The 16,076-nt window shown below is 54.2% G+C and overlaps 1 protein-coding gene across 3 annotated transcripts in view; it reads right to left on the bottom strand.

Annotated features, from left to right (window-relative positions):
* The window catches only part of TP73 (tumor protein p73), a 76,554-nt gene that overhangs the window by 58,876 nt on the left and 1,602 nt on the right, over positions 1 to 16,076 (bottom strand). Inside the window, exon 1 of one of the 3 annotated variants that reach the window (XM_070385098.1) lies at positions 3,771 to 3,876. The exons of the other annotated variants lie outside the window; for them this stretch is intronic. The gene's annotated coding sequence lies outside the window, so the exon portion shown is untranslated. Of the gene's footprint in view, positions 1 to 3,770; positions 3,877 to 16,076 lie in introns of those variants that run through there. 3 annotated transcript variants of the gene reach the window in all.

Raw genomic sequence — 16,076 nt, 5'->3', positions numbered from 1 at the left:
CACAGGCACTGGTGGGGAGAAGTTTTCTCTAAGAAGGCACAGTGTGGGGGGCAGAGGGAATGACCTCACACTGGTTGGGGGGTCCTGGGTCTAAGAAGGGGCAGGTCAAGGGCAGCTGGAATGGTGCCCCAAGCCCAACTGCACCACCGCCAAGGGGGCTTCCATGGCAGCATCCAGCCACCTGTCGGGGGGCTGGGAGAGAAGAGTGGGAGCAGAAGCGAGGGTGTCGGTGAGGAAGGTTCAGATAGCAGAGAGGACAGGGAGGGGATCCAGGAGGCGGGTGGCTGCAGGGCTGGGAGCCTCACGAGGCTGGAAAGGATGGAGGAGATGCTTCAAGCAGAGCAGGTGTCTGAGCTCTCGGTCGTGGCGTGGCCCACATGAGAGCCGAGGTGGCTGTGAATGGACGGCAGCTGGGCGCATCCTGGGCCCTCCATCCCACTGCCCACCTCCAGCTGTGCCTTCACGTGGACCTGGAATCCAGCGCTCCCCCTGACGGGGCCACCCCAACCCAGATCCCCTCACCACTGCCCCATAAGTACAGCAGCCTTTTAGCCAGGCTCCCTGCTCCTGCCTCATCTGATGGCCCCCCAGTGGCCGGATGTAGGCTCATGCACCCCACCCCTGTACCCCCACCAGGTGGAAGAAGTCAACGACACGAAGACCAGACTGTAGCCATGACATAAGCTGCCACTCTTCTGAGAACTGGCCTCAGGGAATTCCCCAGCGGTCCAGTGGTTAGGACTCTGCACTTATACTGCAGTGGGTGCGGGCTGGATCCCTAGGGGAAACTAAGATGTATGCCAAAACAAAAAAAACAGAACTGGCCTCAAGAAATGGAAACAAACTGACCTGGAACTGAAGACTAACTGTACTTAATCAAAATGACACTGATGTCATTGATCACCACCGTGTGGTCAATTTCAAGATGACTGTCAGAGCTGACTGTGCTGTTTCCACATGTAGCCCCCTCCCTCCACCTATAATAGCTCTTGCCCCGATACTCAGTGGGAAGGAGTCAGCCTTTGGACGTGAGTCTGCCCACCACCCCCTCAACTCTGCTGCCAGCCTCCGAAAAAAAAGCAAAGTTTCCTTTACACCAGGCTTGCCTCCTTTTGGCTTTTGAGTGACGAGCAGCCAGACCCCCACTTTCGGCAACGCTCTTACCTTCCAGTCTGCCAGGCACTCCTGCTGTTTCTGTCTTTCTCCTCCAAGCCACCCCTCCCGGGGTCCCACCTCTACACGCCAGTGTGCCAGGTTCTGTCCTCCAGAATCTTCTCTTCCCTGAGCGAGCATTCATGCTCTTCAATTCTGCCCCACATGGTCATTCCCAAACCACCTGACCACCCGCCTCTGGACACCTCGACACTCCTTGAAGGGAAACATCATCTGTGCTCCCCCCCTGCACAGACTCCTTGACTCTCACCCTGGGCTCCTCGCTATGGGCTCAGGATGTACTAATTTCTACCATCCCCACTAATTTCTACCTCTACCCATCCCCACTCAGCTCTCCACCCACCCTGCCGCGCCCAGCCATCGAGGCCCTGATCTAGTTCGAGAGCTCCAATTGACTCATGAATTCTGCTTTCTATCTCTGAAGTTAGCTGACATCTGACATGACCTCATCCAAGGTGTCACAACACTGGTCCCTCCATGCCTCACTCACTCCAGGAACTCTCATCATCAGCCCTTCTGTCCCACCTGCCTCCCTGCCCCCACATCTCCAAGGTGCCCCCACCCCACCCCCTGGCCCTGGGGGTCTCTGTCTGATAACGATGTGCCCTCCCTCAGTGCCAACCCCAGCCTAGAAGCCTCTGCATTTCTTGATCTCAGTCTTCACGAGATCAAGGCACTGCTGCACCCCACTTTCCAGATGTTCCTACAGACAGCAGACCGCTTGCCCAGGGCCACTCACTCAGAAGCTGGGTTTGAGCCCAACTGTGGTTAGGATCCACCCAATCCCTTCCCGCCAGGCAGCCCCACCCTCCAAGAGACCTCCTCTCTTGAGGGGCAGACAAGAGAACCAGCCTTCCCCCCACAGTGTGAAGGGTGCGCTGAAGGGGCACGGACAGGCCTGGGGTCAGCCCAAGGGGAGATGAAGGTCCCTGTGCGTTGTCATTTTTGGTCTCACCAGCTGACTGAGGGTGGAGAAGGGGCACCAGCCAGGTGGAGCTCGGCCAAGGACAGGCCCTAATGGCCCATCAGGTCAGGGGAGGCAGGAGTTTCCAGGCGGGCTGGAGAGGGGACAGGGGGCCCAGAGGCCTTGGTTACAGGGAGGGTTGTCGACCTGCAGCTGTGGGACTCAGAGAACAAGGAGGGGTTTGGCTCTCAGAGGGATGAAGGGGGATTCTGGTGGGGAAGGCCACCCGGGGGCACATCGTGGGTTTGGTGAACCTAGAGGCTGGTGGTCAGAGAGGCAGGGATTGGCTGGGTCCAGCGAGGTGGGGATATGGACCACAGGAATGCAGGAGGGTGCAGAAGGGATGAGGACACGTATCCTGTCCTGGGACCCCCTTCCACACTGATCCACAATGGGCTAATGCACTTCTGAGTTCAGCCCCTCAACCAGCTGCACTCGGGCGCCTTCAACCACCTACCAGTTGTGTGTGGTTTGAGGCCCTGTCTTTTCATCTGTAGAATGGGGACATCACACCCACCATGCAGGGCTGACCTACACAGGGGTGTCTAGCAGGATTCCTGGGGCATCTCAGGGTGCACACTCAGTGCTCCTGTCTGACCACTGAGCCATTTGTAAATCTGCTATTGGCTGTCTTGCAGTTAAGCCCTCACTCCTCGTTCCACTTGGGCTTCAGAATCTGCTTCCTGATGGCAGCACATGGGGTGAAGAGCCAGCCACCGGGGCCTACACACCCCACCAGCACCATCAACACACATGTCTGTGTTTGGTGTGTTTAGCCGCTCAGTTGTGTCTGACTCTTTGTGACCCCATGGATTGTAGCCCACCAGGCTCCTCTATCCATGGAATTGTCCAGGCAAGAATACCGGAGTGGGTTGCCATTTCCTCCTCCAAGGAATCTTTCCAAGGAGACTGAACGTGTGTTTCCTGCATTGCAGGCAGACTTCACCACTGAGCCACCACCATCAATGCACATGCACACGTGTATACACACCTGCACACACACATGCTCTGCTTTCATCGTGCTGAATCCCCCACCCCAGCCCCTCCACTCGAGTGCAACTTCAGAGGCACCCCTGGAGTGCAGGTGGGACCACAGTGCCTGGCAGGCAGCACAGGAAGCTGTCCTGCTGCCCGGGTCTTGGTGATGCCTGGGAGGCAGCCGGGGTGGGTGGGGGAGACCAGGGAAAACCGGCTCTGGCCTGGCCCTATGGGGCTGAGGAATGGTGGCCCCCAGCGGGACAAGCCTGGCCATGCGGCTGGGGCTGGGACTGGGCAAGCCACTCCAGGCCTCCTCGGCAGAACATGGAGAGAGTTCCTGGTGGACCCAAGGGGTGGAAGCAGTGGCACTAGAGTGACTTCTGTCCCTCCCCCAACTGCCGGGGCCATGCAAATTGCCCTGCCACCCCCCTGGGGGCAGACGGCAGTGCCACACAACAATGGCTGAGCCCCATCAGGGGAACCACAGGCATGGCCTCCTCCTCGCACTGGCCCGTCTGCCACCCCCGCCCCCAGGGTACCCAGTTCCCAAGCACCAGGTGGGGAGCTAGTGAGGAGGGGCTTCTGTACCCTGGCGTGGCCCCAAAGAGCCCCAACCGGTAACTGAACAAGGAGGGCCAGCCCGAGCCAAGCCTACCTTGGCGGAGCCTGGGCCCTGGAGGGTCTGTGCAGAGGGAAGGCAGCCGGAAGGCCCACAGCTCGTGGCTGGGCAGGCCGGCGGTGGCAGCAGCGTCCCGGTCGCCTAGGCGATGACATTGGAGCCGAGGAAGCAGCGTGGCCTCCTGGAGCCTTGGGGCAGACGGGGCGGAGCGTGGCCTGGAGCCCTGGGGCCTGTGGCCAGCATGTGCCCCCTGCTCTAGTGGACACATTGCCCTCTGCAAGGGACCCGACAACAGCCCCACCTGGCGGGAAGCAGAACTAGGGGCGGGGGAGCAGGATCGGAGCCACTGACTCCGTTTGTGTTTGTGCTTGTGGGTTTTTCTTCTACTCCTCTTGGTCGAAATTTCCAGACACACTCAGAAGTAGAGAGAATGGCATAGTGAACCCATGGATCTGTCCCCCGGTCTCAACATCGGTCCGCCCTCAGCCAAAGCCTATTCTACAAATTATATTGTTTCACCTGTCGGTCACTCAGTCGTGTCCTACTCTTTGCGACCCCATGGACTGCAGCCCGCCAGGTTCCTCCTTATGTTAGGGGAAGCACACTGACTGAAACCGCCCACCCTGGCCAGGCTCTCTAGTAACCTTTCATATGACAGCAGATCCTGGTAAGGAATACGGAACTAATTAGCCACCACCAACCGGAAGAGTTCGGGAAAGGTCTAAAGGAGACACCGCGTGTCCGTCCACCTCCCAGAATCCCTCTCGCTAGCATCCATCTTGGCTGAGCGATGCATGCGCCACCAGGAAAGACTCCGAATTAGAATGATTGGCCAAAGACCACCCAGAAACTAATCCCATCACCATAAAACCCAAGACTTCGAGCCACGCGGCAGAGCCGTTCCTCCTGGGTTCCCTTACCCTACTGCTCTCCACCCGGGTGCCCTTTCCCAATAAAATCTCTTGCTTTGTCAGCACGTGTCTCCTCGGACAATTCTTTTCTGAGTGTTAGACAAGAGCCCGCTCCTGGGGCCCTGAAGGGGGGGCCTCCCCACTTGCTACAACACTTCCATGGGATTTTCCAGGCAAGAATACTGGAATGAGTTGCCATTTCCTTCTCCAGAGGATCTTCCTGACCCAGGGATTGAACCTGGGTCTCCTGCGTTGCAAGTAGACTGTTTATCATATGAGCTACCAGGGAAGCCCTTAATACAGCAGCAGGTGCTTCTAACAGATAAGGATCCACCTATTTCAACACCTATTTCAAAAGTGCTGATATTCAGCTCTTTCTGTCCTACCAACACACATGTGCATGTGCAGGCACATGCACACACACACACACACACGGAATAAATTCAGATAATTCAATGTAATATGTGGCCACAGTACCACATTCTGAATTTCCAGGCCCAATTTTTAACTGCTGGTCCAAAGAACTTTGAAGAGGACACAGAAGGACTTTGAGGAGAACATAGATTTGGGACATTAATCTGTGTCCACATACTGTCCCTTCCCTCCCCCACTGCGGGCAGCAGCACAGAAAGCCCAGCCCAGCTCCTGGTAGACATGGCCAGAGGGACATTGCAAGTGGGATTAAGGACCTGGAGGTGGCAGCCCTAGGTTATCTGGGTGGACCCAGTGTAACAACAACGGTCCTCACAGGGAGGCAGGAGGTCGGGGTGGAGGGAAGGTGCCTGGATGTGGCTTTGCAGAGGGAGGCTGGGGCCGCGCCCCAAGGAGCGTAGGCACCTCTAGAAGCCCTGAAAGGCAAGAAACAGGTTCTTCCCCGGAGCCGGCAGAAGAAATCAGCCCTGCCAGTGCCTGGACTTTAGGCCAGTAAGACTGACCTCAGCCATCTAACCTCCAGAACATGTAGGAAAACAGATGCATGTTTTAAGTGGCTGAATTTGTAGCAATTTGTTTACAGCAGCCTAGGAGACTGATACAGTTTCACACAACACAAGCTTAGGAAATGTCATTGCAGAGATCTCCCCATTTGCCAGGGCCCCAGGGACAGACATTAGCATGGCAGTAAGTCTGAGGAGGAATCCCTGGGGTGAGAGATGCTTTACAGAATAGCAGCCCCCGTCTGCTGACTAAAGACAACACCATCCTGGGAGCCAAAGTCCTCGCCCTTCGGGGACGTCACACACAGACACATGCACACATACAGATACACATGCACACATGGACACACACACACTTGTGCACACTTGCACACAGAGACACATGCACCGACACACATGCACGCATAGACACGTGTACACCTGTACACACATGCATACATGTGTGTACGTGCACACATGTGCTCAGGCACATGCACAGAGACACATGCACACAAACACAGACACACATGCTCATACACAGACACATGCACACATACTACAAAACAACAGTGAGTGGAGGTGGGAGGCAGGTGTTTCCTAGTCCTTGTAAAAGAGGCAAAGAAGCCAGAGGGATGCTGAGGGCTCCCCACGCCCTGATTCTGGGCTCTGCCAGGCCACCTTCAGCCAGCTGATGGCTGCAGTGGGCATGTCCTCAGGGAAGCCATGCAATTCTGGGAAGGACCCCTGCTGCCCATTCTTAAGAGAAATGGGTGATCTCACCACCCTGGGCTCCTGTGGGGTGACCTCCTGGCTGCCTCCTCTCCTCCCCTATGGAGACAGGAGAGTCCTGAGTTCCAGAAGGCTTGGGCCCCACCCTCAGAACTGGGACGGTGGATCCACAGCCCCAGGCTCTTGGGTGACAAACCCTCCTCTTCCTCAGCAGGAACAAGGAGGTCAGAGACAAAGGATAGCTGGCTGACTCTTGAGTGGTGGTCACAGCTGGACCTCTGGCTAAAGAGCAATTGACACAAAGGGACAACCACCACCAGCTCTGGGTGGGGCACTCAACGAGCATTCTGGGCCTCTTCTCCCTCAGGAGACACGACCTGAAAAGCCCTCCTTGCTGAGACCGGAGCCAAGGTCAGCCTGGGAGGCCCAGGTGTGAAGTCGGGGCAAGGCCTCTGGTTATCTCCATGGGGAGCAGAGGGCTGGGCCCTTGCAGGGTGAGCTTGCCTCACTTCCCTATTGCAGCCAGAACTGATGACCACAGGCCCTCTGTTATTCCTTCCTGGGCATCAGGAAGAGTCTTGTGAGCCTGAAATTAAGGTGTTTCTTGTGGAGGCTCCAGGACAATGTCTGTTCCTTTCTTTCTTCAGCTTCTAGAAGCTGCCTACATCCCTTGGCTCCTGGCCCCTCCCCTCCTCCATCCTGAAATTCCTCCCTCCACCCTCTTCCTCCATCTTGCTTTGACCTGCCCCCCTCCCCCTTAGAGGGACCTTTGTGATGACACTGATACCCCAGATACCCCAGGGGTAGATACTGCCCACCTCTAGCCCTTGATTTAATCATGTCCCTTTTCCTGTGAAATAAGTCACAGTTTCTAGGGACCAGGACATGGATGCTTTGGGGGGACCTTCTTCTGCCTTCCGTAAATGCCCTTTATTCAAGACACATTTTGGGGGCCCTGTATGGGGGTCAGCTAAAACAGCCCTGCGTCTTTAGACAGAAACCTCTGGACTTCCCTGGGGGTCCAGTGGCAAAGATTCTGAGCTCCCAGTACAGGGGCTGCTGTTGTTCAGTCGCTCAGTAGACTGCAGCGCCAGCCTTCCCTGTCCTTCGCCATCTCCCCTCACCTTCAGCGACTCCTATGAGTTTGCTCAAAACTCATATCCACTGAGTCGGTGAAGCTGTCCAACCATCTCATCCTCTGTCATCCCCATCTCCTCCTGCCTTCAATCTTTCCCAGCATCAGAGTCTTTTCCAATGTAGGGGTCCTGGGTTCAATCTCCGGTCAGGGAACTAGATACTACATGCTGAATCTAAGACCTAGTGCAGACAGAGAGAGAAAGAAACAGAGAAAGAAAGAAGGAGAAACCCCTGCTTCCTGCTGGGGCAGCAACTGCGTGGTTGGGGAGGAGGCAGCAGAGGCATGTTCAAGGCCACCTCCCACCAACCCACCTCCCACTGTTAGAGGATCCTTCCTCCAGTTCTCAGCGTTTCCCAGGAGCCCCTGCTCATTCAGGGTGCCTTCCCAAAAGTGTGTCAGGAAGTCAACAGACAGTAGCCAGATCCCCGTGAACCCTCAGTGCCACACCCGACATGTGACTCCCTGGGCACGGGGCACCGGAAAAGCACTTTACAAACAGGGATCATTTAGTCATCATGTCAGCCCTGGAGCGGAGAAGGCGATGGCACCCCACTCCAGTACTCTTGCCTGGAAAATCCCATGGACGGCAGAGCCTGGTAGGCTGCAGTCCATGGGGTCGCGAAGAGTTGGACACGACTGAGCAGTTTCACTTTCACTTTTCACTTTCATGCATTGGAGAAGGAAATGGCAACCCACTCCAGTGTTCTTGTCTGGAGAATCCCAGGGACGGGGGAGCCTGGTGGGCTGCCATCTATGGGGTCACACAGAGTTGGACACGACTGAAGCAACTTAGCAGCAGCAGCCCTGGAGAACAGCTACTGTCTCCATTCTGCAGGTGAGGATATGGAGGCACAGTGAGACTAAGGCACATCACACAGCAGAGCTGGGCCTAAAAACCAGCAGATGAACCTCTGACTAAACCACCTATTTCAGACGCGTCCTGGGCAAAGCGTGTGCCATGTTTCCTGGGATGTGCTTGTTCTTCGGGACTGAACCACCACCATCAGATTCAGGAGACTCCAGGAGTTGAACCAAACTCCTGACCCACCTGTTGTGTGTTCTGAAACCTTCTCTCAACTCCTCCCCCACCCCCACCCCCCACCCCAGCACCGTGTTAGTTTCCAAATGCTGGTGAGACAGCTTGGAGGAGCAGGTGCCTCAAAGCTGCCCAGAGGGCCTCTGTCTCAGTTCTGGGCACAGCCCATCCTGACCCTGGTGGTCAAGACCTCTCTCCACCCACGTCTTTAAACAAAGGAAGCTCTGAGTCACCGCTTGCGCCCAGGACCCTCAGCAGGGGGAAGCTTAGGCTCTGGCAAGCCCCTGCATATTTGCAGTCAGCACCCTGCTTCCCCTTCTGGTGCCTGGTCTCTGAGGAGTGGTCATTTTGGTTTTAGGTTGATATCACTGGGAGGCAAGGCTGTGGGCTTTTAGCCCTCGGAACGGAACGTGGTAAACTGTGGGTGCTCAGGAATGAATGACAAGTGATGGGTGGATGGATGGATAAAGAGTTAGACACTCTACGGAATACTGATTTAAGCCACTCCACATCCCTTTTCTGAACTTTGAGATCCAAAAAACTCAGAAAACTGAAAGCCTTGCCTTACGTCTGGGGCTGACACCACTGGGTGGACAGACATGAGACCCTCCATGGTCTTTGTTGATGTTTAGGGTAAACATCCATGTGCGTCATTGCAGAAACGTGGGTGCTCCTATCGGACCTCTTGGTGGTATCATAAAACAGACGATTCAGACACTATGCTACTTTTCTAAAATGAAAAAGTGAAAGTTGCTCAGTCATGTCCAGCTCTTTTCGTCCCCGTGGACTATACAGTCCATGGAATTCTCCAGGCCAGAATTCTGGAGTGGGTAGCCTTTCCCTTCTCCAGGGGATCGTCCCAACCAGAGATTGAACCCAGGTCTCCTGCATTGTTGGTGGATTCTTTACCAACTGAGAAGGCAAAATGAAAAAAAGTAATCTGAATTCTGAAATATCAGGGCTCAGGATTAGTTTGGACCATAAAGTTAGGGCCGTCACAATGGCTTGATTATCCCCAAGGCCCGGCTATACCCAGAGGTGCCCAGATAAGGGGTCAGGAAAGGGTCCCTCCCTGGGACCACAAGGGCTGAACTGGCCACATCCTCACGTTCTCTCCTTGTGTTAGTCACTCAATCGTATCTGACTCTTTGTAACCCCATGGACTGTAGCCCGCCCGGCTCCTCTGTCCATGGGATTCTCCAGGCAAGAATACTGGAGTAGGTTGCCATTTCCTCCTCCAGGGGATGTTCTCGACCCAGCAGACATCGAACCTGCGTCTGTCTAGCATACACTGGCAGGCAGGTTCTTTACCACTAGCGCCACCTGGGAAGCCCCATTTTCTCTCCTTACATGGGGAAGGTATTTTTCCACTCATCAACCGAAGCCAATCTTCACACAGCAGATCTGGGCTAGCTGATTCCAAGTTCGGTCACCCTCACCATGACTTTCGTCACTTTTTACCTCTGTGGATTTTTTTTTTTTTTTTTTTTGTCAATGAAACACTACTAAGTAGCAAAAATTTCAAAAGATTCAAAAAGGTTCAGGCAGGGCCAAGCCAGTCTCTCCCAACCCCGTTCGTCCCAGTCCCGGCTCCAGTCCGGGAGCCCAGCAGCTGACACATCTAGCAGATTTATCAGGAGGAGAGAAACAAAAAGGACGAAGGCTTAGTGACAGCAGAGGAAAGAAAAGATAAAGTCAGCAACTTGAGGTTCTGTTGACCACTTTACATGACCCTGTCTGGCCAGAGACTCCTCCAGACTCCGAAGAGACAGCCTGGGATGGCTCGCGGCTTCCCCACGCTCTGCTCACACGGGGCTCTTTCTTTCACTTTCCTTCATCTGCACACTCCACCGCGAGAGCAGACGCTTCCTAGTATCCTAATTCTTTCAAACATCACACGGACCAGATGACAGCCAGGCAGTGCTCTTGGCATCACAGCGACCTCAATCTTCCAACTGTCTATTTGGACCACTTTTTATCAGAATTCATTACTTTCACATTAATCCAATTAGCATCTTGTTTACCAATACCTCATTTTTAATTTGCAGCTTCCTTCTAAAAGCTGGGGGGACTTTGACAACCTGCGTCCTCTTTGCTCATTACTGCCAAGTAATTAGGCAAGGAGCACCCCTGATCAGAAGCTAAGAAGCCGGGAGCAAGTGGCAGCTTGTCTGGCTCCGTGAAAAAAATAAAAAAAGACAGAGCGTCTCCTAATTACCGGGGTTTTGTTGGTTGAGTGAGGGGAAGGGGGGAGGGGTGTGGGAAACGGAGATGAATAAAAGCAGAGGGGCCTCTAATGACTGGGTTTTGTAGGTCACAGAAAACACCGAGGGCATCCCCTTTTGATCTGCATACTAATAATGACCTGCCCTCCCACTGTCTTTTGGGGAATTGTGCTAAATTTGCATTGCACATAATGCAAATGATTGAGGACCCTAAATGCAGGACCGCCCAATGTGGAGAGGGTGATTTGATCTGTTTATTTGTGTCCTGCCTGGCAGAGACGAGGGTTTGATCCCTGGGTCGGGAAGATCCCCTGGAGACAGAAATGGCAACCCACTCCAGTATTCTTGCGTGGAGAGAGGAGCCTGGTGAGCTACAGTCCACAGGGTCAAAAATTGCGGGATACAACTGAGAAACTCAGCGCGTGCGCTCATGCGCGCGCACACACACAAAGCAGAGGGAAGCATAGCCTCCCCTCCTGTAGCCCCAACAGCTGCAGAGACTCCTCAAGCCGCACCCCTCCCAAAAGCCGCCCTCCATCACTGTGCAGGATGGCAGGACCCACACTGGGCCCCAGGCTGCCCTCCTGGTCCCCACTCTGACCCGTCCCCCAGAGCCTGGCGTGTATGCTGGATGGACACAGAAGTGGCCTCTGTCTGGCAGGTGGGCACCACGCAAGCAAGCTTGGAGGCCCAAGGCTGACAAGAGAGGCCCTTGCGTCTTTCTCACGGCTCAGCCCCGACGGAGAAAAGAGCCCAGGAAGTCAGCGGGGAGGGGGAGAGGCATCTTCGCTGCCTGCTCAGAAGGACCCAGTCCATCCCTGCCCCAGGAGAAGCCGCCCGCCCCAATTAGCCAGAGGCTTCCCCAGATGCCCGCCTCCCGGGCCTGGCACCTTGGAGCGGCAGGTGAGCAATTAGAGCCCCCGTCCCTCCTCACAGGCACCCAGGGCCTCAGGGAATGCTTTGCCGGCTGGCACTGCGCGGGGACACACCAGGGACTGGACCCTTCTACATGCAGCCACCCTGAGCAGGACCACAGCGGAGGGACCCCTGGGCACCCAGCCCAGCCCTGATGCCCAGGCCCCCGAACCCTGGCTGGTGGGAGGCAGACTTGTCTGGTGGGGCATGGAAGGGGCTGGACCAGTCTTCCCTGGGCACCTTGAGTCTGCCCTCTGGGGCTCTCAGGTGTGTTCCCATGGGCCACTCATGGGAGCCCTGGCTCCGGCTCCAACAACGGGGAGGCAGGTGGGTGTCCCCCGCCCAAAGATGAAGAGCCTGGGGACTAGCCCAAGGTCATGGAGGAGCCAGGTCTGCTCTGGACTACTGTCTGGACTACCAGCCCAGGGCCCTGCCTGTTGTACCCTCTGCCCGTGGTGTGCCAGGCATGGGTGGCCAGACACACCTGCATCTGATTTAATCACTTGGTCTGAGGTTTCTGGCTTCGGTGCCCACCTACAAGTGTGGTAAACGCCCAGAGGAACGTACACTGGGGGGGCGGGGGGCGCACTATGAATGTCTACTGTCAGGGTTATAACTCACCCTTGCCCCAAAACACAGATGGGAGGGCAGAAGCACTGGGCGGGGCTGGAGCGCGGTCCTCACTCTGGTGCCCCCGCCCCTCTGGCTCCCAGGTCCCTCTGGGGCTCACTCTTTGCGGGACCGGATTCTAAAACCAAGGGCCAGAGTGTCGCTGCCACCGACCCTCTAGAGCTGCCCGAAATCGGGGAGGCCCCGTCTCCTCTCTTCAAGTCCCGCAGGGCCCTCCCTGCTGCCTGGCCTCTCTCCTGGTCCAATTCCCTCGGAGGTGCCGCCCCTCCTCCCCGGACTCCCCCAGGTTGATGCCTGCCAACCTCTAAGCCCCTCTTTGGCGCCGGTGGCCCAAAGCTGCTTTGTGTGTCTGTTCTCTCTCCCACCTCTGGGGGCTGTGACGGCCCACGTAGCCTCGGGTGGGGTGGGCGGGATGGTGGTGGGAAGAACTCCAGCCAGAGGCTGGAGAAGTGGCTCCCTGCACCTTTGGCTGCCCTGGAACAGACTGGGGGGAGGGGTGTCTGGTTCCTCTTTCAGCACAGAGGGGTGTGGGTTAGAAGAAGTTTCTTCACCTTTTATGTCCTGGCCCCTGGAACACTTCTTAGAAACATATTTCAGGAAAAAAAAAGAAACATATTTCAGGGAGTTCACTGGTGGCCCAGTTGTTAGAACTCAGTGCTTCCAGTGCCGTGGCCCAGGTTGGACCCTTGGGCCCTGGGGTTCCAGAGGTCTCGTGTGCAGAATGGGCAAACAAAAAATTACCAACGAAACTAGCTACATTGAATTACGATTATTCTAGTGGGTTGAATGGCACCCCCCTCCCCTTTGTAGACCTGTAAGATAAAGATCTCAGGATGGGATCTCCCGGATTGCTGTGGTTCTAAATCCAATGACAAGGGTCCTTATAAGAGACAAAAACGGGGAGACACAGAGGAGAGGCCGTGTGAACCCGGAGGCAGGGATTGGGGTGGTGTGTGTAGAAGTCCAGGAAGATTCGGGGCGAGGGGTAAGACACAGACGCGCTCTCCCTCAGAGCCTCCAGAGGAAACCAGCTCTGCCCACACCTGCGTTTTGGACTTTGGAACTCCAGCCCACGAAAGAGTAAGTCCTTTTCGTTTGTTTTCAGCCCCCTCGTTCTTGGTTAGTGCCCCAGGACACTAACACAGTTAGGATGATATTTAAAAGCAAAATTAGGGACATTCCCCGGCTGTCCAGTGGTTAAGAACCCGCACTTTCACTGACAACACGGGTTCAATCCCTGGTCGGGAAATCAAGATTCCACAAGCTGCATGGCTTGGCCAAAATAAGATAAAAGCCAATTCGTGATATGGTGATTATGGGGCTTCAGGTAGCAGGTCTGACGACTATTTCAACTCAGTGACAAGAACAAACGAAATTTTGAGATTTCCACAGCAGCTGCCACATACAATGAAAATATCAGTGATTCCTTTAGGAGTTTTTGCTTTCTTTGGGTCTCTGATTTGAGGGATGATCTCTAGGAAAAGAAAATACTTTTGAGGAGCGAATGTCTGGTTTGCAAAGGAATACCAGCCTGAGAGCAGACACGAAGCAGGGGATGCAGATGAAAAGTTAATGCCCGCCCACTCGTGCAGACTCTCAGAGCCGGCTGCAGTAAAAGTGTCTTTAACTCGAGCCCCGATGAGTAGAGGCTTTTCTTGTATAGAAAAAAATCAACTTTCCTCTGCATAACACATTCAGAAAGGGTTTTCCAGGAGTCCTATGTAATCTACTTAAGAAGGCAAACTTAAAGAAAAAAAAAGATATTGTATATTTTCAGTTCAATTCAGTTGCTTAGTCGTGTCATGTCCGACTCTTTGCGACCCCATGGACTGCAGCACGCCAGGCCTCCCTGTCCATCACCAACACCCAGAGTTTACTCAAACTCATGTCCATTGAGTCAGTGATGCCATCCATCTATCTCATCCTCTGTCGTCCCCTTCTCCTCCTGTCTTCAATCTTTCCCAGCATTGGGGTCTTTTCCAATGAGTCAGTTCTTTGCATCAGGTGGCTTGTGTATTTTGGCTACACACAAATGGATGCTGCTAGTTCCAGACACGGAGAAGGCAATGGCAACCCACTCCAGTACTCTTGCCTGGAAATCCCATGGACAGAGGAGCCTGGTGGGCTACAGTCCATGGGGCGGTGAAGAGTCAGACATGATAGAGCAACTTGACTTTCATTTTTCACTTTGATGCATTGGAGAAGGAAATGGCAGCCCACTCCAGTGTTATTGCCTGGAGAATCCCAGGGACGGGGGAGCCTGGTAGGTCTATGGGGTCGCACAGAGTTGGACACGACTGAAGCGACTTAGCAGCAGCAGCAGTTCCAGACAACCGGGCAGGGCACAGAAACACTTCACAGCAGCTTGCAGGGGTAAACGGGCACACAGTGTTCTGGGGGCACAGTTCTCATAAGAGTAAAGCTTTCAGTATCCAGACAGAAGCATGGTCAGGGGCCAAGGGAACTAGGACTTGCTCAAACACTCCTCTCAGTTTTTTGTTTTTTTTTTTCATTTTTGGTGTATAAAGCTAAATCATCAGAAAATGAGTAGTTTTAAACATTGACTCAGCACTCCAACAGAAATGCCCAAATTGGAAAATAAAAGCATGCCCTTCCCCTTTATGGGGGCTGGGTAGAAGAAATGCACAGTTGAAGAAAGTTTCTGGGTTTGTTTTTTTTTTTTTTTTTGCAAACCCGAAGTTCATTGTGTGTATCCTCGATGTCTTTTATACAAGCCTTTCGAGGACAAACTCCCCTTGAATTTGTTGTCCAGAAGCAGTCTCCTGGCTGGATGAACATGAAGCTTCCTTTCACCCACCGAGGATTTCCCTTTAAGGTGTCAGAATCTCTGAGTGAATGCCATCCTTGGCCACAGGCAGGAATTGCCCAGGTCCGGTTCCCAAGTTCTCTACAAATAACTACTCAGGGAGGCATCCTTGCTCCAGTACCCCCGACAGAGACTGGCAGCCTCCATCCAAACCACAGGCAGATTCCTGCCCCACTGCCAGCCATTCCGTTCCCCACTCCCAAGGAGAGACCTGTTGGCTACTAGAGAACTATGTCCCCTACCCTACCAAGGGCCTCTGGAGCAGCATCAACAGCCAGCACTTTGGGGCCCACTTGTGTGTAGCAGGCGTCATTCTAAGCACTTAGACATGGCATCTTGGTTACTGTTCCTCCAACCCTCTGGATCAGAGGCCATTATTGCCTTTCTTTATAGACGGGTGAACTGAGGCTCCAAATGGCTGGGTCACTGGACGTCCATGACAAGTAAGTGGCGGAGAGGGGATTAGAACCCCAATGTTCTAACCACCACACCTACAGGATTAACCATTGCACCAGGCTGGCCCTTCCGTGGGGCTGTCCTTGGAGGCTGAATTTGTAGACAGCTACCCTGTTCTCCTGTTTTCCCAGCAAATTCTGGTGGATAGTAAAGGACAGGGAAACCTGCAGTGCGTGCGCTCACAGAGTCGGACACAACTTAGAGACTAAACAACACCACCCTATCCCCTAGAACCTCAGTAGGACTTTGGAACGGGGCTAAACTTTCTGTGGCCATTCACCTGGTGGCACCCCACTGACACCCTGGCAGCTTCTGGTACCAGCCCAACTTTTTATCTTATTTTTAAAAATCACATGCATGATCCATACATTTATATGTTGCAAAATGTTAAACACTTTGACTTTTCGTTCTCGATACAATTCTTCTTTAACTTATTGAGTAAGTCAAAAGATGAGCGCTAGACTTCCGGGGAACAGTGCATTCCCCCCAAAGCTAATAATACATTAAGGTGAAACAAAAGTAACAATGACAGCAAAACCAACAAACAAAAGGCTCCCAAAT

This window comes from Bos mutus, chromosome 16 (assembly GCF_027580195.1).
Source record: "Bos mutus isolate GX-2022 chromosome 16, NWIPB_WYAK_1.1, whole genome shotgun sequence".
NCBI classification, from domain to species: domain Eukaryota; kingdom Metazoa; phylum Chordata; class Mammalia; order Artiodactyla; family Bovidae; genus Bos; species Bos mutus.
This window is presented reverse-complemented; position numbering and strand designations above follow the sequence as displayed.